Source organism: Puntigrus tetrazona, chromosome 7, assembly GCF_018831695.1.
Source record: "Puntigrus tetrazona isolate hp1 chromosome 7, ASM1883169v1, whole genome shotgun sequence".
Lineage (NCBI taxonomy): Eukaryota > Metazoa > Chordata > Actinopteri > Cypriniformes > Cyprinidae > Puntigrus > Puntigrus tetrazona.
In genome coordinates this window covers 7,956,371-7,977,622 of record NC_056705.1, presented here as the reverse complement: position 1 = coordinate 7,977,622, position 21,252 = coordinate 7,956,371, and the positions used below count along the sequence as shown (strand labels likewise).

The 21,252-nt window shown below is 39.6% G+C and overlaps 1 protein-coding gene and 1 pseudogene across 1 annotated transcript in view; one reads left to right on the top strand and one right to left on the bottom strand.

Annotated features, from left to right (window-relative positions):
* The window catches only part of LOC122348662 (aerolysin-like protein), a 333,550-nt gene that overhangs the window by 57,253 nt on the left and 255,045 nt on the right, over nt 1-21,252 (bottom strand). The window lies entirely within an intron of this gene.
* On the top strand, nt 1,185-10,677 carry LOC122349596 (annotated as a pseudogene).

Here is a 21,252-nt window from a genome sequence, read left to right as displayed (position 1 = left end):
TGTCAACCTGCAGGATACTGATGTTTTGTGCAGTAGTATGAGATAATATATCATGCATATATGTTTATAAAGCTTGACGATCAACCATGATCCTCAGAAAACATATGCAAACGCAGTGTGTGTGTGTGTGTGTGTGTGTGTGTGTGTGTGTGTGAGAATGTTTTGAAACATTTCTCCTTTTTTTTTGCTCCTCTGGCTTTTCCAACAGTTCTCAGTCATCAAATACTGTCCTGTCCTAAATAATAAATCAATGGAAATATTATTTATTCAGCTTCAGGATGATTTTTAAATCTCTTAAAAAACTATAATAATAATAATAATAATAGCTGAATAATAATAATAAATCTATTTAAAAATAATTTATATATAATTTAATATTCATGTATATTTAGAAAAGATTTACAGTATGTGTATACAAACACATAATATACACAGTACACACATATAAATAAACTTTTATTTTGAATGTGATTTAATCAGCTTGACAGCAATAAACTTTTAAAAAAGGCATAAAGTACAAGCAGCATTCAGTTAAGAATAATGACATTTAATAAAATGTTTTAAATAAATAAACAATTTAAATGGAGCCCAGGGATCCTGTAAGAACATTTCTGCAAGATTTTCATAACAGCAGCATTTTTGCTTTACTTTCATAGTTTTTTTTTGTTTTTTTGGTTTGTATTTCTATGATGTACTAGCCTTGTTTAACATTGAAAGAAATGATCTTAAAAGATGTCCTCAAGCGCTCACGCTGATGGTTATTTCCTCCCCTGCTAAGCATGGCTTGAAGGCCTTATAGGCGAGTGTGAAACAGGGTTTGGAGTACACTTAACTTCTAGTGACTATCGTTGAATTGACTACAGAGACCAGTCTCTGCATTTAATAAGAAATTGGTCACTTCCTGTCATTATACATCCCTGTCATTATACTGTACAGTGCTTTGATGCAACCTGTGTTTGTTAAAAGCGCTATATAAATAAAAATGATTGATTGATTGATTGATTGATTGATTGAACACTGGTCTGAAGGAAACTAACCTCAGCTCTCAAGCTTCCTTCTGCTTTAACACTGTACTGAACTCTGACCTCTGGCCTGACCGTGTGTGTGTTGTGTGTTCTCTGCAGATCGGTTTGATGACGTTGACTCTTTCCCGTCGGCTCTTCATTCGCGGGCGTTCATGAATGATGCTGCTGGCCTGGCCGATTTGCCTTCATCGCTTGGTGGGCACGCTCCGAGCGGCGGTGTGGAGCCCCAGAGCTTGTGGAAAGTAAAGAGCTGAATGACAGCGTTATACTCTGCTCTCTGCAGTGTTTCTAGTGTTGTCTGGTGGTGAGGTCAATCTCACTTCAGATCCTCTATTTGGTAAATCAGGAAGTTACTGAGAGAACTGAAGACAATCACAGCTCGAGTCAGCGCCAGCAGACACACTAATGCTCCCGCCGGCTTTTAACACGCCAGAGTGGCGCGCTGTCTGCTTAAACATCGGCATTCACGCTGTGGTTCAGAAGATTAAAGGTCAGTCAGACCTCTAAGAAGCTCCATTTATTTGATCAAAAAACAGTAAAAATAAGAAAAATTAAATAGGAGCGCACAAATGATATAATAAGCTATACAGAATCATATTAACAAGAAAAACTATGCAACAAGTATAGGCTACAATCGTTTGTTTGTTTCATTTTATTTTTATTTATTGTATATATTTGTTTACGTTTATGTAGCAATAATCATACAGAAATCTAATCATACAATAATTATTATACAAAGATTGGAAATGTGGGAGTGTTTTTTTAAGTATTAAGTAATTTTTCAGCTCTATAAAGTGATTGACAGACAGGTTGAGATGGTCAGCCGCTGATCTCTGCTCTTCTTCAGGCTGGTGGACGTGGTGCTGAAGACCATCATGCACGGGTCATGTGGTTCGCAGGGGGCTTTCACTGGATCAGTATTGGGGCAGACAGGCTCTTCCGCCGAGGCGCCCATCCTCACCCTCGGCCCGCACTGGTCCTACTTGACGCCATTCCTGTCACCATGACCATGGCGCTCCATCGTGATGAAAGCTGAGAGCAAAGACATCCCGGTGTGGGGCAGTAAGTCTTCTCTTCTGATGCTTCTTAACTCCTGTTCATCCAAGAACTGGAGGAGAACGCCTCCCGAGGCGCTTCCAGAAAAGCTCCTCACACGTTACCTGATACAGTCCAAATAATGTCATATGTACATTTTCTTTATCAGTTATCTTCTGTGTAAACAGTATCTTTGTGTTTAAAGCAGCTTTTGAGTTTCTTTGCAGGTATCTTTTCTCGAAGCGTCTCGGAGTTTCTTCTTGTCGTTCAGGCAGACTGATGATGATCAGAAACAATCCTAATTATTCAGAATAGTTTCTGCACTTTGCGCTAATGACTCTCTCCTCCCTCAGATTCATCCAGGAGCTGTGTAGAGTTTTAGGGTTTACGACGAATGCCAAAACCACAGCTTGGTCCTGTTCAAGCGCTTTAGACCTGAGGCCGAGATCGCGCCGAAAGTGCTGGTTTAGATTAGATGAAGCTGGTTAGGGCTAATTTTGGTGTGAGAGCTAAGCTGCTCTGCTCAGCCGGCCGCTCTGAGCCTCTAATCCTCACAGACTGAAGATCTCCGTCCAGCGGCTGAGGAAGAGGAGCTCAGTGTGAAAGACAAACATCTGATTCTGTGGCAAACAAAAACTTACTAAGCGGCTGTTTTCTCTCTAAACGCGTCTGGTATAGTGTCATTTTATTGCCGCGAGTTTTCAGAATCATTAGTTTCCAGTGTCACGTGATCTTCTGAAATCATTTAAATGATTAGATCTGCCGCTAAGAAACATGTCTGATTATCATCAATGTCGTACCTCATGACGTGCATTAGAACGGCGTTTATTTAAAATGGAAATATTTTGTGAAGGTATAAATGTCTTACTGTGACTTTTGATCAATTCAATGCAATTAGAGGAATAAAAACATCATTTAAAAGATTAGCAGTAAAGCATGTTGAGTTCCACACAGCTCCTCAGATTATTAGAAGCATCGCTAGCTCTCTGAGCTTCACCCTGATGGAAAGCGGTTGGAGAGATCCGCTCAAGACGTCTTTGTGCCGCTCTGGAGAGTAAGAATAGCTCCTCACCTCTAGAAAACCTCTGAAAGCTGTCTGTCTGTGTCTCAGCTCTCATCAAATACATCCGCCCGTGTTCGTGTCGCGCTCCGATCAGGACTCCAGGAGGAAGACGGTGGAGGATCAAGAGAAGAGCTCACTCTGGAGGAGAGTGGCCGCAGGTATCCTTACAGCTTCATATCGGCAGCCATCCTCTCAAACTTTATCAATTAATGTTAAATATGGAGCAGAAATTTAAAAAATGGCTTGCAGTTGTGTTTATGTATATTTTTATATCCTGTTGCTGAAATAGGCTTCCGTGTGCATGCTTGCACTTTATAGTTCTCTTTTAATGTTCCTCAAAAAAAAAAAACTAAACGAAAAAAACTCTTTTCAGATAATGATTTTTCCAGAAGGGACGTGGCACCAATAGAACCTGCCTGATCACATTCAAACCAGGTGTGTGTGTGTGTGTGTGTTGGATAATACATTATGTGATATTGTGCTGATTTATTTCATTATGTACTTTGTTTAATTTCCAGAAAGTGAACCATCCATGTTTTAGTATGAATTTGTATTTAGGATAACAATTTAATAGAAACACAGCACTAATTTAATGCTTACTTTCCTGGTATTTAAACAGCAGCTGCAAAAAATGAACAGCACCAAAAAACATTTACTTTACCAAAGAACATCATCACTGAACTGTGCTCTTTCTGCCTAATGAGCATCCCTACATTCAGAAGTGTGTGTGTGTGTGTGTGTGTGTGTGTGTGTGTGTGTGTGTGTGTGTGTGTGTGTGTGTGTGATCCAGGAGCGTTCATCCCTGCGGTTCCTGTCCAGCCTGTCGTGATCCGTTACCCAAACAAACTGGTGAGACATCTAAACTCAGATCAGCCCGATCTCACGAAGCCTGCATCTTTAAGTAACGATCAGTCAGCGGTGTGTGTTTGTGTTGTGCTTCTCGTTGCAGGACACGATCACGTGGACGTGGCAGGGCCCCGGAGCGTGAGTGCTTTTCTTTGGGCTCTCATAGCTGTAGTGCAGAATATATTCAAGGAGGGATAACTCTGCTCTGTTGCAGGTTTAAGATCCTGTGGTTGACTCTGTGTCAGCTTCACAATGAGTTCGAGATCGAGGTGAGGCTCTTTTCTCCGTCATGTAGAAGATCTTCTGAAGAGCGTGTGAGAGATGTGTGTTTGGGTTGTTGTGAGGATCAGTGGTGTTCAGCACTTCAGTAGAGATGACTTCAGACAGAAGACAGGAGATCTCGTGGAATATTAGATCAATCATGCAGAATTCTGTGCATTTAATCAGATGGTGATGTGGACGTGTGTGTGTGTGTGTGTCTCTGTGTGTGTGTGTCTCTGTGTGTGTGTGTCTCTGTGTGTGTGTGTGTGTGTGTGTGTCTGTCTGTGTGTGTCTGTGTCTGTGTCTGTGTGTGTCTGTGTCTGTGTGTGTGTGTGTGTCTGTGTGTGTGTGTGTGTCTGTGTGTGTGTGTGTGTGTTCACTGAAAACAGTATATTTACACATGAACGTCATCTAAGAGTCTTTCAGCAGCATTTATTTAAAAAAAAAAATCTAATAAGAGATACAGAAAACCCAAATAAAATCTATTAGCTTGTAGTACTAATATTTTGTATCAGATAATTAAATATCACATAATTTTCAGTTTTAACAGTAGAGCTCTGTTAAACAGCACAAATTTTCACATTTTTTAAAAGAAATTAATTGTTTTATGCCTTCATTTGTTCAGTACAGATTTTTTTTTAATTTTTTAGATTACATAAGTCCAGGGAAATTCTGATAGCACTTTTAGAAAACAATGAAATATTTCATAGGGCACTATTATATCAAAACTAGAAAATGTAAACATGCATTACAATAATTCTGAAAGCGTTGCGGTGTTCTCGGTGTGCCGAGCGGTCTTTAGAAGTCCCTCAGACCAGTCTTCACTGTGCCTCTCTCTTCCTCTCAGTATCTGCCCATCTACTCGCCCTCAGAGGAGGAGAAGAAGAACCCGGCGCTCTTCGCTCACAACGTGCGCCGCTTGATGGCAAAGTAAGAAAATATTTACAGAAATGTGTTGGTTTAAATATTTGTTATTGTCCGTATGCTACATGTTCTAAATGACTGTTTAGTGCATTATATACAGCGTTATGATTATGATTATTTTATTTGTAGTATTTATTTATTTAAAACGACAAACTCAGCAGCAACAGAAAACCTGCTTGCAGTTTATATTTTATTTAGGTGGAAACGGGCCTTTTGTGGAGGAATTAAAACAAAACAGTAAAATCACGAACGTAACCTAAAATATGAATTAATAAAAAAATATGTTTTTAATAAATAACTCTTAAAAACTACTTCTTTTTTTTTTTCCCTCCTCATTAATTACGATGCCTCTGTTAATCATTTACATTATAAAATCATTGTTAATCTAGTGATTAATAGTTTTTTTGTAGTTCACTCATTTTTGCATCTTCTTGAGTAAGGAACGCTATAGAACACCTCCAAATAAATACAATCTTAATCTTGTAAAACTAAATAAATAAATGCATTCTTTTAAATACAATTAAGCTCTCTAATTCTGATACATACAGCTATAAATGCCTTGTTCTTTATTTATAAGCATATCTATTACGAAGGAGATTAAAAGGCTCAGTTATCATCCTGACAGAACAAATAAACAACACCGAAGAATACAGAACTATTTCAAGATGCAAAAAATATGAAACTGTATTCATTTATCATATCATATGTCATACAGCTTCATTTTTGATCATGAAACAATACAATATTTCTGTGTTCTGTATCCCTCTGTGATGTTTAACTACTTTTAACTTAATCTGACTTGATCATAAATTAACAGGAACATGTTAATAAAGCATTTTTTAACACACTGAGCAATTATTATTGTTTAAATAATAAGATATAATCATGTATATTTAAATAATTTCTCAAGAACAAGGCATTATAGCCTCAACTGCTAAATTACTGCATAATAATGTTGGAACGATGGTTTATGAAGGTCGTTATAAACCATGAGTATTTAGTAATGCGTAACTAAAGATTCATAGCGTGTAGTGTTTGTGTTTTGTTTCTGCGTCTCTTCACTCGCAGCATCCATCTACGAGCCCTTGTTTCAGAGCACTTATTTGCTTCTTGTAGGGCGTCACTTCCTTCCGCAGATAAAAGGCTGAAATGTTAGTCCAATCAGACAATACAACAGTGTTTGCTTAAACAGGGGTCAGGGGTCCGATGGAGGAGTGGCTTGTTGTCTCTGAGGGACACGTGCTCCGGGCCGAATGAGTATCAGAGCAGACCTCATCCAGAGGTGGGCAGGGGATATGGGACAAGTACGGTCAGGCAAGAGAGAATCTATTTTCCTCAGAGGAGAACACACATCATCCTCTGTACTTCTCACTAAAGGAGGTGAACGTGTCACTACGGATCTCCAGAATCAGATCGTAGAGGATAAGGCTGCTCCTGATAGCCAGGGAGGATGTGGACCACAGAGATGGATCTCTCTGACACGGGAGGGTTTTCATCCGCATCCAGAGAGCTTGAATCTTTGGGTCTGGCCTATGAGAGGTCTTGAACGCTCTGGACCTGATCTGACCTGAATGTGATCTTGACCATATAGAGTGCTAGAGCGGACTCCAGCAGATCTCTGGATGAGGCAAAATAGAGAGGCTTTGAGGCCTGAGGTGCTTTCGTACCGTGAAGTTCTAGGAAAACGGTTTGATCGTTCCTAGAGAACCAGTTTCTCCCTCGGACGTTTTTCTGGTAATTTGTGGAGGCTGGGAAAAGAACAAATTGTTTCTTATGTGTTTGGTCAATCAGTGTATGCTTGCATCACGAATAGTTCCTATAAAAGTGTTTTAGAAGTAGGAGCTAATTTAGTTCCCTAAATGAAGAACTAGAACTAAATGTGTTTCTATTTGGAACGTCTGCAAGTAGTTCTAGGAAGTATGAAAAGGTTCCTTCAGTGCTAAAACTACTGTGGTGTTAGGAAAGAGAAAATATAGTTTGTTTCATCAGAGTTAGACATTCTCACCTTGCTTTTAAGTGATACTACAATAAAACAAACAACAACTGTACGGCCGTTCCCTCATGTCATATGAGATTTAATGGTGAAACAGTAGGAAAGTATCCTTTCGTAAGTAGATTTAGGAAGAGTGTGCACCGTCTTGAGACCAATTACCAGACTGGACGCACTCAGGGAAATTGTCATACGAGGTATCTTTACAGCTTGCCCAGTCATCTATGAAGCATTTTGAAGAGTTGCATGCATTGTCCATCAATCCTGCACGAATCAGGTATACACGCAAGCTTTCCAGAGTTATCTTGCTCCCAAAACCAGCATCCGTGCACAAGCTAACCATGCCTGACTGTTTATGTATGGATGTAAAGAAATGCAGGCTTTCCACCCTCCTCCCTGAGTCCACGGAGAAACTTGTGTCTGATAAGGGCATTACGGATTTACTTGGATGAGATACAGGCTTTTATATGATCTGAAAACCTCTGAAACTCTAAGAAGGGCAAAGCGCTGTCAAAACAGTATCTCACTGGATAAGAGTGGGCTATAAAGCTGGGTCCACTATTTCCAGCAAACCCAAGGGCCCATTCTACGAGAGGAACGGCTGCGTCTTGGGTGTCCTTTAAAGCAGCTTCACATACATTTTTGAGATTTTGTAAAGTGCCTTTGTGCAGGCAGTGCTGAAAGCACAATAAAAATAATAAAGGAAAGAAGAACATTTAACTTGTAAGTTAAGTGAGGAAGGTAGGGATGCCTGAATGTTGGGGCTTTTCTATAACATTGCGACATCGATTATAGAGAACATTTAGTTATGACTATAACCTTGACTCTCTGAGGAAGATGAGGAAGACGTCTCACCAGAGGACCCGTTATTCTTTTGCTCGAAAGAGGTGTAAAGTATGCCATTCTGGGCCAGCTCTGTGGTTTTATATATGAAGGGGTGGGTCTCGTTGGGCGTGATTAAATATGGCTTTATGAATGACCACATAGTGAGACAGAACCAGCGTCATAATCATAACCAATGTGTGTTATGTCTGAAGGGCCCTACAGGTCCCCGTCACAGACTACTCGTTTGAAGACTGTCAGCTGGCCATGGCGGAGGGTCAGATCCGGCTGCCCGTAGACACGTGTCTGCTGGAGTTCGCTAAACTGGTGCGCAGTCTGGGGTGAGTCTCGAGATCCTTCCAGACCTTGAGGAGGACGATCAGAATGCAGGAGATAAAATATTTTAGGTTTCTCAAAATAATTATTTTTCAGTTTTGTGTTGGAAATTAATTTTTAATTTAATAGATATTTCCACTGGAAAAATTACAGTAATTGAATATATATTTTTTTTATTTTTCCAGTATTAAATTATTTAAATAATTTGTTTAAAATATCTAATCTAAATTTTTCTAGAGAGTTTTATGATTTAATGTAAATGTATGGTCAAAAAAGGCATTAGCACTTTTTAGAATGCAATAAAATGATTATATTTTTTTTGTTAAAAGTGCTGCTCATGACAGGTTTACAGTATTTACTTGAGTTACTGATAAGTTCACTCTGTGGCTTCGTATCACGTCCTTCTGATGTATTCATGCGACACGTTTCTGGCCGCATCGTGTGATTTCTGTATCTGATGTGAATGGATGTGTGCTGGTTGTGTCTGAACTGCTGGTGTTGGGTCTCAGGCTGAAGCGTGTGAACTCCGAGAAGCTCCTGCAGGGTTACGGGAAGCGGGCTTGTAAACTTCAGGGTCAGAGACTGAGTCTGGAGGACTTCGCCCAGTTCCTGGAGCTGCCCGTGTCAGGCGAGCTCAGACACATGTTCGCTCTCTTTGACGAGGTAAAGAAATATCCGTCCTCACAGGAGGTTAATCATCCACCATCAGATGCGATCGAATGTCCGTTTACTCTCTTTTCACTGATGAACTCAAACAACAGCTAAATCCGTCTCGTCTCTCTCTGAGCAGAATGACGATCACTCGATGGACGTCCGGGAGTTCGTGATCGCCTTCTCTGTGGTGTGTCGGCCCGCAAAAACACTGGACACCATCAGGCTGGCCTTCCAGGTCAGATGAGTCGATCGGTTTGGCTTTTCTGCAGCGTGGCGATGATGCTCGGCTCTGAGAGTCTGCTGCTTTCTGTGATTCTTCAGATGTTCGAGGCAGAGGAGGACGGCGCGATCACGGAGAACGAGCTGATGTGCATCTTGAGGACGGCGCTGGGCGTCGGAGAGCTCAAAGTCAGCCGTCTCTTCAGAGCCATCGATGAAGAGGACTCGGGCAAAATCACCTTCGGTAAGAGCATAGCATTGTGTAGAAGATAAACAAGTTTCGGGAGGATCACGGAGGGCCACTTACTCATTAGTGATTATACTGGTTATCCTCCTGAGCAGTGCTCATCTAGTGACGTCCGGCACCCCTCATAAAAAACAAAAGAGAAGCTTTAAGGGCTCCCTGCAGTTTCCATCAAAATAAACATCTGAGAGTTTATTGTTAGAAAATGAGAAAATTATTAGGAATTATAGCCGTAAATGTGAGTATTGCAGTTTGACCTTATAATGTAATATAAAATTATTTGTTATATAACTTTTCCTCTTTTCTTTGTTGTTGTGGTTTGGAATATTTCAATAGTAACACATATTTTACTTTTATTTAGTCATTGTATATTAATATTGAGAGTTTATTGTAATGTTTTGTACATATGTTATATTATTATTATTATTATTATAAATATTTACACATGCAGTATGTTCTGAAAATATTTGTACGTTTACATTTATATACAATATAAATTATGTGAACATTAATATAAATATATAAATGTATGATGTAAGCAACTTATTTTTCATAAATATATACATGCATGTATGTGTAAATTTATAAAACACACACACATACATATACACACACATATATATATATATATATATATATATATATATATATATATATATATATATATATATATATATGTATATGTGTATGTGTATATATATATGTATATGTGTATATGTGTGTGTATGTATAAAAAATATATTGGATGTGATTAAGCATTCGACAGTTTCTTAATAATACTAAAATAGAAACGATGCAGTAGCTTAGCGGCGGTTAGCATTGACACGCTTGAGGTCAGGTTAGCAGCTTCGTCTGAACGGGGTTGTCCTGCTCTGACTCGTGTTTCTCTGGCAGAGAGTTTTCGGAGTTTGCGGATCAGCATCCAGACTTCGCCCGAGCAGTACCTCTACTCGGATAACGCCGGCTTCGGCAGCAGCTCCCCGACCCACGCCGCCAACGGCTTCTGCGCCGACTTCAGCCCCAGAGAGCAGAAGAAGCTGGACTGAGTGTTTACTTCCTGCTGTCTGTGACATTTGATTGGTTCCTGTCACGCTTGCTGGTTTTCTCTTCCCCTCGGCATCATTTCAGCATCACTGTTTTAAAAGCAAATTGAAGGGAAATTTATGTCTTTTGCTTTTTTTTTGTGTTTGTTTTTTTTTTGGTCGGAGAAATACTTGAAAGCCAAGCACTTCTTTAGTTAGTCATCGGGGGACAGATACTGACCAACTGCATGTTTTTGTAATACGGGATGGAAACGTCCAGTCAGTAATGAATGCAAGCTGTTTTCGCTCCGTCCACGTCTTTGGTTTTCAGTCTGCCATGACTGTAGATGCCTTTATGAATTGCTAAGTGAGTATTTGCATGGGCTCGATGCTTGATAACAGTATTCTTCAGTGTTTGATCTGCTCGTGAGCGCCAGTGACAGATATCTGATCTCTGTCTCCTCCTGCTGGACCGACCCGAGCGTCAGATTTGAGGCGCACAAAACGACTAGATGAAGTGCTGGTCTGAATCAGAACGAGCCGGTTTTATTATATTATTATTATTATTATATCTCCTGATTCCTTAATATTTGGTCCCTTCGCTCAGGGGAAAGCGGCTAACGGTATTTGTATGTTTTATTTCTTCCCTCGTTCTTTTGTAGAGTCAGTTGCGCAGACAACCCAACAATCATTTCACCATCGCATCGCAATCAGCTCTTTTTGGTTTGTTTTGAATCTATTTTTTACATTTTTCTTCAGGTACTGAAACAAACTGCTCAAATCTTGCGTTAATATGGACCAAATCCAGAATACAGACTGAGAGTCAGGAATCTGATCCGTGTTATTCATCAGATAAAGTCAATAACAGAGTGTTTACCTTTTGATAAACATATTCCTGTATTTTTCTATTTTTCACCCACTGAGGCAAGTGAAAAATTGGCGTCAAGTCCAGTAATTTGGCCGATTCAAGTGGCTCATTCTAATATTCTAGTGGATTTTTATCGTCAAGTCTTCCTTTCTTCCCTTGAGCTTGTCACGTTCGCTCCCTAATGAATGATGTTTTGGGGTAAAAACGAGTTTTAACACGCACCCGAGGGAAAGAATCTACTGCCTGATGTAATAGACAACATTTGCTGATTTTTATTTATCTATTTATTTTTTCCGAGTCACACAACGAGGCCAAGTGAAGGGTTTATTTTGCTAAGAGATGCTGTTAATGTTGGTGAGCTGAAGGCCTGAGCGGTTTAAGTGTCTCGTCAGACGCTCTGAGATGTTTGATTCACACCTTTCTAGTGAAATCTCAGAAAGGACTTCTCTGTCGGTTCTCAATTCAACTCACTTTTTTGGCGAAGCAATATTTTATTGATGTCACCACCTTTTTAAAAAAAAAAATATTTCTGATATGTATTTTGAATATTCCGAGTGCTGGGCATTTTGTGAATTTTGATATACATAAAAGAATTTCTTCTCACTGCCATGACAGATTTGTGATCTAAAGTGTTATTTTCAGATTGACCTGACTAGTTAGCTAGTAGCTAGTATGATTAGCTTTTGTCTTTCTACACATTCTGTGATGGTCTCTCGCTGATGGCACGATGTATGTAACTGTGTTTTTTGTTCTCAAATCGATAGGTTATTTTTTGGCCTTGTATTTCAATGTAAAGTTTAATGAGGAAAAGAGAATGTATCGACAATCCATCACAATCAGCAGTCAACGTCCCGTCTCAAACAGGAAGTGAGCGGCGGCTCGGAGCCCGGCGTGACGGGTCTCTGTGCTCATGACGGCTCCGGTCTCCGCCTCGTCCGGTCCGTTTCGTATTAGCTCATGCTGGCACTTTAGATTTTGAAGCGTTCTTTTCACGAATCCTCTAGAAACGTGACGGTCTGCTGGTGTAACCGGTTACTATCTACAAGTTAAAGTGATCGGTTACTGTTTTCTGTGTTACACCGATTGGCTTCTGTTACGTTACTTCTATTTAGCTGTAACCGGGTTACAGTGATCATACTGTATTGCGCAGAAAGGGATTGTGGGTTTGCTCTGGATCTGATGGGGATGTAGTTCTTGGGCGGGTCTTAGCTGATGGCAATCATTGCCTTGGTTTTTGACCACGGACCACGGACAAAAACGGTTTATTAACTAGTTATTTCATTGTGATTTTATTTTTGTTTTGCGAACGCATTGACCCCAAATGAAAATCATCACAATGAAGCAAAGCGTTATTTCTGTGAAGAGAAAAAAAGAAATAATAATAATAATAATAACAACAATGCTGTTTTCAATTAAGCAATCATTTCATTGGTGTTTTGAATTAGACTGATGGTAAGGCGGTCAAAAGTGTATTCAGTTGTCATGAAAATATCACGTTTGCTGGAGTATTACTGACTTTAAGTCGTGTGTGATCTGAGCAAACCTCGGTCTCCTTTCTCCCAATCAGAAGCTGTGATTTTTACAATCTTTGTTTTTCATCAGCTTTGTAATCTAATGAAATGAGGACCCAGCATCTCTCTGGTGTGTAACTTTCTTTGATTTGAAATACCTCACAGAAGACCTGCTCTGCTCTGTGTTCGTAAAGGTTCCTGTATTTATTTCTCTGGTGTCTGTGACGCATGTCTAACACCGAGCTGAAGAAGAAAGGCTGAACTCCTCCGGGTCATGTGTCTTTCTGATGGCTCTCCTGACACTCGTCCGGCTGAAGTAGATCTTAGCTCTGTTTTCTATTTTGCCCTGACTTTTATTTTGTAATGTATCGAGAGTCATTTTTACAAGATTCCTGGGCTTGTCTGTTTTGACTGCTATGAAATGACTTGTCATTCTGACTCTTTAATAAAAAAGGGACACTTGACCACATCCTCTCTGTCTCTGCTTGTTTTCTAGCGCCCTCTAGAGGAGCGGATGAGACGATGGGTTCAGACCTTCATCGTAGAAAAACAATAACCATTAAACTGTTGTTTCAGAGTTTCTGCAGATCTTAGAGAGTCTTAAGTCTTTAAAATATCTTTCGTTGGTGTTTTGTTTTTCACTACAAATATCTAAACATCCTTAAATAATCATGCATTTACTTGATGTACATCACAGATAGGATGCCTTGTTTTCTGAGAAATTTCTCAAAAGCATTTATCCTTAAAACCTGATCTGTCAATACATCAGGGAAGAAAAACTCGTTTTCTCTTTAAATTCATTCCATTTTTTTCTGAGCAGGTACAAGGCACTATATTAGTTCTTGCTTTACTCATATTAGTTTAGTTTTTCTTTTCTGTCGTTTTTCTTTTCATGTAAATGAATTTTGATTCGGGAATCCTTAGATGGTTTTGGTAACACTTCAGGGTTCCTTAAGGGTTGTTAGACAGTATGATGCATTATAATGTCTGTTGTAATACTTTTATTTATTGATGTTAATAAGTGTAAGCAAGTTCATGTCGTGTAACAATGAATTGATAAATCTTATAATGTATTAACTAATTATTGGTTATAATTATTCATGCGATTGTACAGGTCATTAAAAGGTATACTTAATGCATTAAAACTAATTTATTTCTCATTTATTATGTGTAAAGACTATAAGTGTCACAGTAACACTCATCTTTGCAGAACTGTAGTAATTCAGCCACACTGAAGGCTTTTCCATCATGAAGTGTCTTTTAAGGTCATGCCACAGCATCTCAATAGGATTCAGGTCAGGACACTCAAGTCTTTGTTTTTCTTCAGCCACTCAGAGGTGGACCTGCTGGTGTGCTTTGGATCATTGTCCTGCTGCAGAACCCAAGTTCATTTCCGCTTGAGGTCACAAACAGATGGCTGGACATTGTCCTTCAGGATTTTATGGTAGACAGCAGAATTCATGGATCCATTTATGACAGCAAGTCTTCAGGTCCATCACACTACCACCATATTTTACTGTTAGTATGATGTTCTTTTTCTGAAGTGCTGTGTTTCTTTTACTCCAGATGTAATGGGACAAACACCTTCCAAAAAGTACAACTTTTGTCTCATCGGTCCACAGAGTATTTTCCCAAAAGTCTTGGTCATCAAGATGTTTTCTGGCAGAACTGAGACAATCTTATATATTTTCTCTCAGCAGCGTTTTTTTTTTTTTTTTTGTCTTGAACATTTCTGTCCAGTCTCTTTCTTACGGAGGACTCATGAACACTGACCTTAACTGAAGCGAGTGAGGCCTGCAGATCTTGGGGTGTTGTTGTGGGGTCTTTTGTGAGCTCTTGGAGTAATGTTGTTCGGCCGGTCACTCCAGAGAAGATTCACCACTGTTCCATGTTTTCTCCATTTGTGGATAATGGCTCTCAGTGGTTCGCTGCTGTCCCAAAGCTTTAGAAAAGGCTTTATAACATTTCCCGATAGATTTCAGTTACTTTCTTTCTAATTTGTTCCTGAATTTCATTGGATCTCAGCATGATGTGCAGCTTTTGAGGATATTTGGTCTACTTCACTTTGTCAGGCAGGTCTTATTTAACTGATTTCTTGATTGCGATCAGATGTTGCTGTAATCAGGCCTGGCTGTAAAACTGCATGCTGTGTTTACTTGTGTTACCTTTGATTAATATTTAAATTTGTTTGATGATCTGAAACATTAAAGTGTGACATGCAAAAAAATAAAAATACAAAAACTAGCAAGGGGGCCAACATCTTTTGACACCGCTGTATATTCTAGTTTTAGTGTTCTAGTAAAGACATTTACCTTTGAAACCAAGCCTTATTCCTCAGATTTGCCCTGATAAATCCAGCAGAAACCCTGCTTTTCCTCATTTATACTCGCAGTTAAACCTAAATGTATTCAGACACTTTCAACATTTCTCACATTATCACAGTTATGTGCTAAAGTTTAGAAAATGTTAATAAAATACTAAAAGAATTTAAACTGTGTAAGAAGAAATGAATCTTAATATAGGATAAGGTAGAAAATAATGAGGGTTTAGAAGTTATAGAGGATCTTTATCAGAGGTATTTTATAAGATTCATCTGAACACTTTTGATGAATGGAATGTTAAAATATAGGTTCAGTGTTCAGACATGATTATTTCAAGGAAAATCGTTCTGCCTGGTCTATTTGTCAGTTTTTTAAATGAATGTTTCTTTATTGTTTTAAGCTGTATAACTGTGCTGGGATCAGGGTCTCTCTCTCTCGTTTCTCTCTGAATTATTTGATTCATATGTACAGTGTATAGATTGCTGGAAATCATAATTCTTTAATGGCCTGATGTGATTGAATGATCAGTCATGGATCAGCATCTTCTGAAGCTCATCGCTGTGTTTTTCCTGCTTCTCTCTTAAATGCATGAGTGGATCCGATGAATAGTGAAAGATCACTGAGTGACAGCAGAATTTCTCCCGCAGTGTCCTTGTTCTCACAGAAGTGTTTTCATGAAATGACGGATGAACTGCTCTTTTAATTGTCTTCAGTCAGGTGTGCAGCGCAGAACGGCTCTATGGAGGATTGTTTAAAAGCAGTGAGTCCTACCATGACAGTCGCTCTGAAGAATCTCTTATTGTCTGTGAGAGAGAGATATGTGGACCATGACCACTCTGTCATACATCATTCATATACCATTCACCCACTGCTTTCTTCTGTCATAGCCTTTTTTTTTTTTTTTTTTTGCCATTACTGTTTTATTTCATCATTAAGACCTAAGCAGCAGCAAGGGACTTGGTTTGGCATTAAATGTGAAATCTGCAGATCCACATCAAGCCTTCAATCTGTTTGATCATGTTAGCAGGTGGCGTGTGCTGAAAATGAATCTCTGAAAGGTCCTTGATTATTGAATTAGCCCTGTCAGCCACTAATGATAACAAAATTTGTTCAAAGGCCATGCTGGGATATGAATTACCACACGCCTGTGTCATTTGATAAACACCACATTATTTTCATGTTATCATGTTGTTTTGTAAAGATACCGAAGAGTGCTATTTTAGTATAGTTACTGTACTGTAGACTATATGTAAGAAATAATTGATGACAGGCCATTAAATTATTGGAAAAATAATGCCCACCCATTATTTTGTGCATCATTTTTGAATAATTCAACAGCTCAGAATCAATTATTCCACTTATACTATGGTTGCCACACCTCAAGACATCAATCAGATGATATATTCAAGGTATTTGTTTTTATTACCTATTGTGAAAAGTTATTTTGTCCAGACCAGCACACACTACCTTCTCTGCCCCTGGCTGTCTGAAGTTCTCCAGGAATGAGCCATAATGAGCCAAAAGCAAATGATCAGATTGAAGATCTTCATCATGTTCATCAATGAGATTTTATTTTTATCTGTGACAGCAAGCATGTGTGCATATAAAACTGACAATTTCCAGCACAGGTTTCATGATGTGGTCTAATTTTTTAGACACTAAGTGCTTTTTGATGGATAATAGAGTGAAACATCTAAAATTCTGGAAAATGATTACCAACGATTATTAGAACAACTTAGACTGCCCTGCTCTCAGTTACTGACGTTCTGAGACTGGCAAAAGCAGCTTTCAAATCTTGATCTGGATCTATCTGCTGCTTTTGATACAGTTAACCACCAGATCCTCCTGTCAATCATCATGAAGATGGATCTCAGGAACCTCACTCCAGTGGTTCAAGTCTTACCTCTCAGGTAGGTCCTATTGGGGGTGTCTTGAAGAGGTGAGTCACAACTTCTTGCTACTGGGGTTCCTCAAGGCTCATTACTTCTGGATTATTTCTCTCTTCATCCACCTCATATTTAGAACCTATCAATCAGAAGCATGGCTTTTCCTATCATTGTTAAACTCATATACACTCACCTTCCACTTTATTAGGTACACCTGTCCAACTGCTCGTTAACGCAAATTTCTACATTCAACATTCGAATGGTAGGGTCAGAATTTGGCGCCAACAGCATAAAAGCATGGATACGTCCTGCCTCGTATCAACTGTTCAGGCCAGTGGTGGTGGTGTAATGGTGTGGGGGATATTTCTTGGCACACTAGAGCATTGTGTCAATGCCACAGCCTACCTGAGTGTTGTTGCTGATCATGTCCATCCCTTTATGACCACAGTATACCCATCCTCTGATGGCCACTTCCAGCAGGATAATGCGCCATTTCATAAAAAGAGTGAATCATCTCAGACTGGATTCTTGAACATGACAATGAGTTCACTGTACTCAAACGGCCTCCACATTCACCAGATCTCAATCCAATAGAGCACCTTTGGGATGTGGTGGAACGGAAGATTAGCATCATGTATGTGCAGCCGACAAATCTGCAGCAACTGTGTGATGCTATCATGCCATGAAGGATTAAGACAGTTCTGAAGCCAAAGTCCAACCTGGTACTAGTAAATAAAATGGCTGGTGAGTATAGCTTGTATAGTTGTATAGTTGTTTTTGTATAAGCTTTATTTCTTAATTTATCTGTAATTTTTATATTTTACTTTACTGTTCACCAGGGTCCAAGAGTAGCATTTCTCTGTATGTATGTACTGTACAACTGTAGAATTAACAATAAAGCAGACTTGACTTGACTTGACTGATGACACTCAACTCTACTTCTTATTCCAACCAGATGATCTGACAGTAACTGTTCACATTGTAGCATCTCTGACAGACATTTCTGGCTAGACGAAGGTTCATCATTACGTCTGAACCCCCATCTGTTCCTGGGCACCACAGGATTGGCTGCCCATTTCCCTATGTTTATGTGTAGAGTCTCATGGATTACACAGGGTTTCATCACAACATCTCTATACATTTTCATTAAGCTCCTTCTAGGATAGCCAGGAACCTTGTCCTTGGATTTGTGATTGATCATAATTTAAGCTTCACAGACCATATTGCTACAACGACCCTCATCCTGCGGTTTGCCTCATACAACATTAGGAAGATTAGACTCTTACTACCAGTGGTAAGAAGCTTCTGTTCTCTCCAAACTAGACTATTGCAAGGCTGACCTTCCTGCATGTACTATCAAGCCTATGCAATTGATCCAGAACACAGCAGTCCGAGTGGTCTTCAACTAGCCAAAGAAAGCTCATGTCACAACTCATCAGCTTGCACTGGCTGCCAACAGCCACTCACATCAAATTCAAGACACTGATGCTCATCTACAAGACAACCACTGGCCCTGCACCAATATACCGAAGCTCACTAGTTTAGACCTATGCACCCTCCAGAAGTATACATTCTGCAAGTAAACAACACCTCATAGTGCCATCACAAAGAGGCACAAAATCACTCTTACTGACCTTTTCCTTGACTGTTCCCAGCTGGAAAACAGATTGGTGAGTTTGGTGTAGCAGAATATGTTGACATGTTATTCAAAAAGCACATAATTTTAAAAGTACTGTACGTTATTGTATCTCTTCTATGTCCTTATTAGTTTTACCATTCCAGAAAGAGTCATTTTTTTGTATTCTCCTAGACTAACAAAACTGTTGTCCATAAAATGCGTTGCACAAATTCAAACCGAATAGACTGAATAGCGTGTTCAGGTGTGTTTGGTCAGTGTTGGAGCTAAGCTCTTCAGGGACACTAACCCTCCATTACAGAGTTTGCCTATGTCTGAAATAGCCCCTTATCACAGTCCATTCTAGAGATTTGCATTTGAGGGGGTGGCCTATCAATATACCATCCTGCCTATTAGACTGTGTCTAGCTCCATTCATTTTTACGAAGTGTGTGGCTGTAGCTCTTTAAACTCTGAGACAGATGGGAATCTGCATTATAATTTTCTTGGGATAGCCAGATCGAATCAGGAAATTTCTGCTTACAAATAACTGTGGCTCAGTAACCTAGTGTGCGTTGGGCTCAAAATTAATTTAGCTAAGTGCTAACTAAGTGTCTCCAGCTAAAGGAAGACAGTTATTGATTTAGCCCAGATTCAGAGTCTATTGTTTTTTTTCCATTTGGCCATGGAAGGCCCCTTACCTGTGTTATGTCATGGAGAATGGAGGCTACACCCAAAAGTGCCAGAGATAAAAAGTCTCATAGCCAAACTTATTTCGTGCTTGTCTGCATGCCTTCCCTCTGATTGTCCTGCTCCCTCAGATCTCCTCTCCCAAGGAAAAGGCTTGATTTGGCATCCCCGGCCCAAGCTGTGGAGCCTTCATGTTTGGTCCCTCAGTGTGAGACTTGAAAGCTCCCCATGAGAGTAAGTTGCATCATTTTGGGAGTTAGAGCCCCTTCTATGAGACACCTCTATGCCTTCATGTGGTCTGTGTTCTCTGACTGGTGTGCAGTTGAAAATGAGGAACTGTCCTCGTGTGACATGTCATCTATTCTAACCTTTCAGCAAGAGCTGCTGGATAAGGGGCAAACCTCTTCCCTGCTGAAAGTATATGTGACAGCTATTGCAGTGAATCACACTCTTGGGGCTGGCTAGTCAGTCAACAATAATGACTTTGTTGTCAAGTTCCTGAGGGGAGCTTGAAGATTGAATCTGCCTCATACTGTGCTGACCCGAACTTATCCACAGTCCTCAGGACCCTTCGGGATCCTCCTTAGAGCTGCTCTAGTCAGCCAACTTACAGCTTTAATAAGACCGCCCTTTTATTGGCTTTATTATTAGTCAAGTTAATGGGCGATCTGCAAGAACTTTCACTCAGTGCTTCTTGCTTAATGATTGTAAAGCCTTTCTCAATCCAAGACACATCTATATGCCCAAGGTGCTTTTCACTCCTTCCAAAGCACAGGTTATCACCCTTCTAGCTCTTCTTAACTAAAGAGAAACAGGGTCCTAAAGCACTCTGCCTGGTTCTTAAAAGTTTACGTAGAGTAAACTTTAGGCAATCAGAGCAGCACTCCAGAGGAGTCTCGTTCAGAGATATAAGTGGCTGGTCTTCATTGTCTACATACCCTAGGTTTTATAATTCGGATGTCCTTGCTCTTCAGGAATGGATCTTGTCTGCCTGATCTAGACATCTCTGCATTCAATAATGAAATGCCTTTAGCTTAAAAAAAGTGTTTAATCTTGTGATTATACGCTACACGACAGTCCATTCTCCAATTTGATACTGTTCAGTGCTTTGACACAATATGTATTATTAAAAGTGCTATATAAATAAAGGTGATTGATTGATTGACTGATTGATTGATATGGTCAAACTGGATCATCAAAGGTCAGCAGCAAAGACATAAAATGGGATTAGGTACATTTGTGTTAACATATTTAATTATTGCAGGTTTGCATAATTTTTTGTTTCATTTAATTTTGATGAAGGCTGTTTTTTTTCCAGAGTGAGATGAATTTATTCACATTTACATTTAGTCTAGAAATACCCTGTATTCACACAGTGCGTCTAGAAATTTTCTAAAGGGAAAGGCGTATTTGAGCTCCAGTAACTAAAGTAACCTCGGTTATCTGAGATAACAGGAACAAGTGTTCCCAGACTGCTGTACTATACTACTGCACACTGATGATGTTGATACTGTTGAGATTACAGTCAGTGCTAAACACAAACTGTTTTGGCGGGCTGAAACTCCATATGTTTGTGCAGCTACACAAACACGCATAAATGAAGCTTTAAAATTCAGAGTTACAGGTGTTTCCCCAAGAACGTATTTATGCAACCCTCATTCCTATCATCTCAGAGGACCGAGTTTACATCCGTCTAACCAGACGGCTTGCCTTCTCACAGAAACTGTTTGTATGTTTTGTAAACGGTGGTGAATTCTGAAGGTTTGTGTTCTCATCATAAACACAGGGCTCGTTGTTTGGCTGTGGATCTGTGATATGTGTGAAAGGGTAAGATGATAACCTCCGTTTGATCTGGTATTTGCTGCGCTGGAGCCAAACTGCTGTCTCACTTTAGCAGATGCGTTCTTCAGATGATTAATGC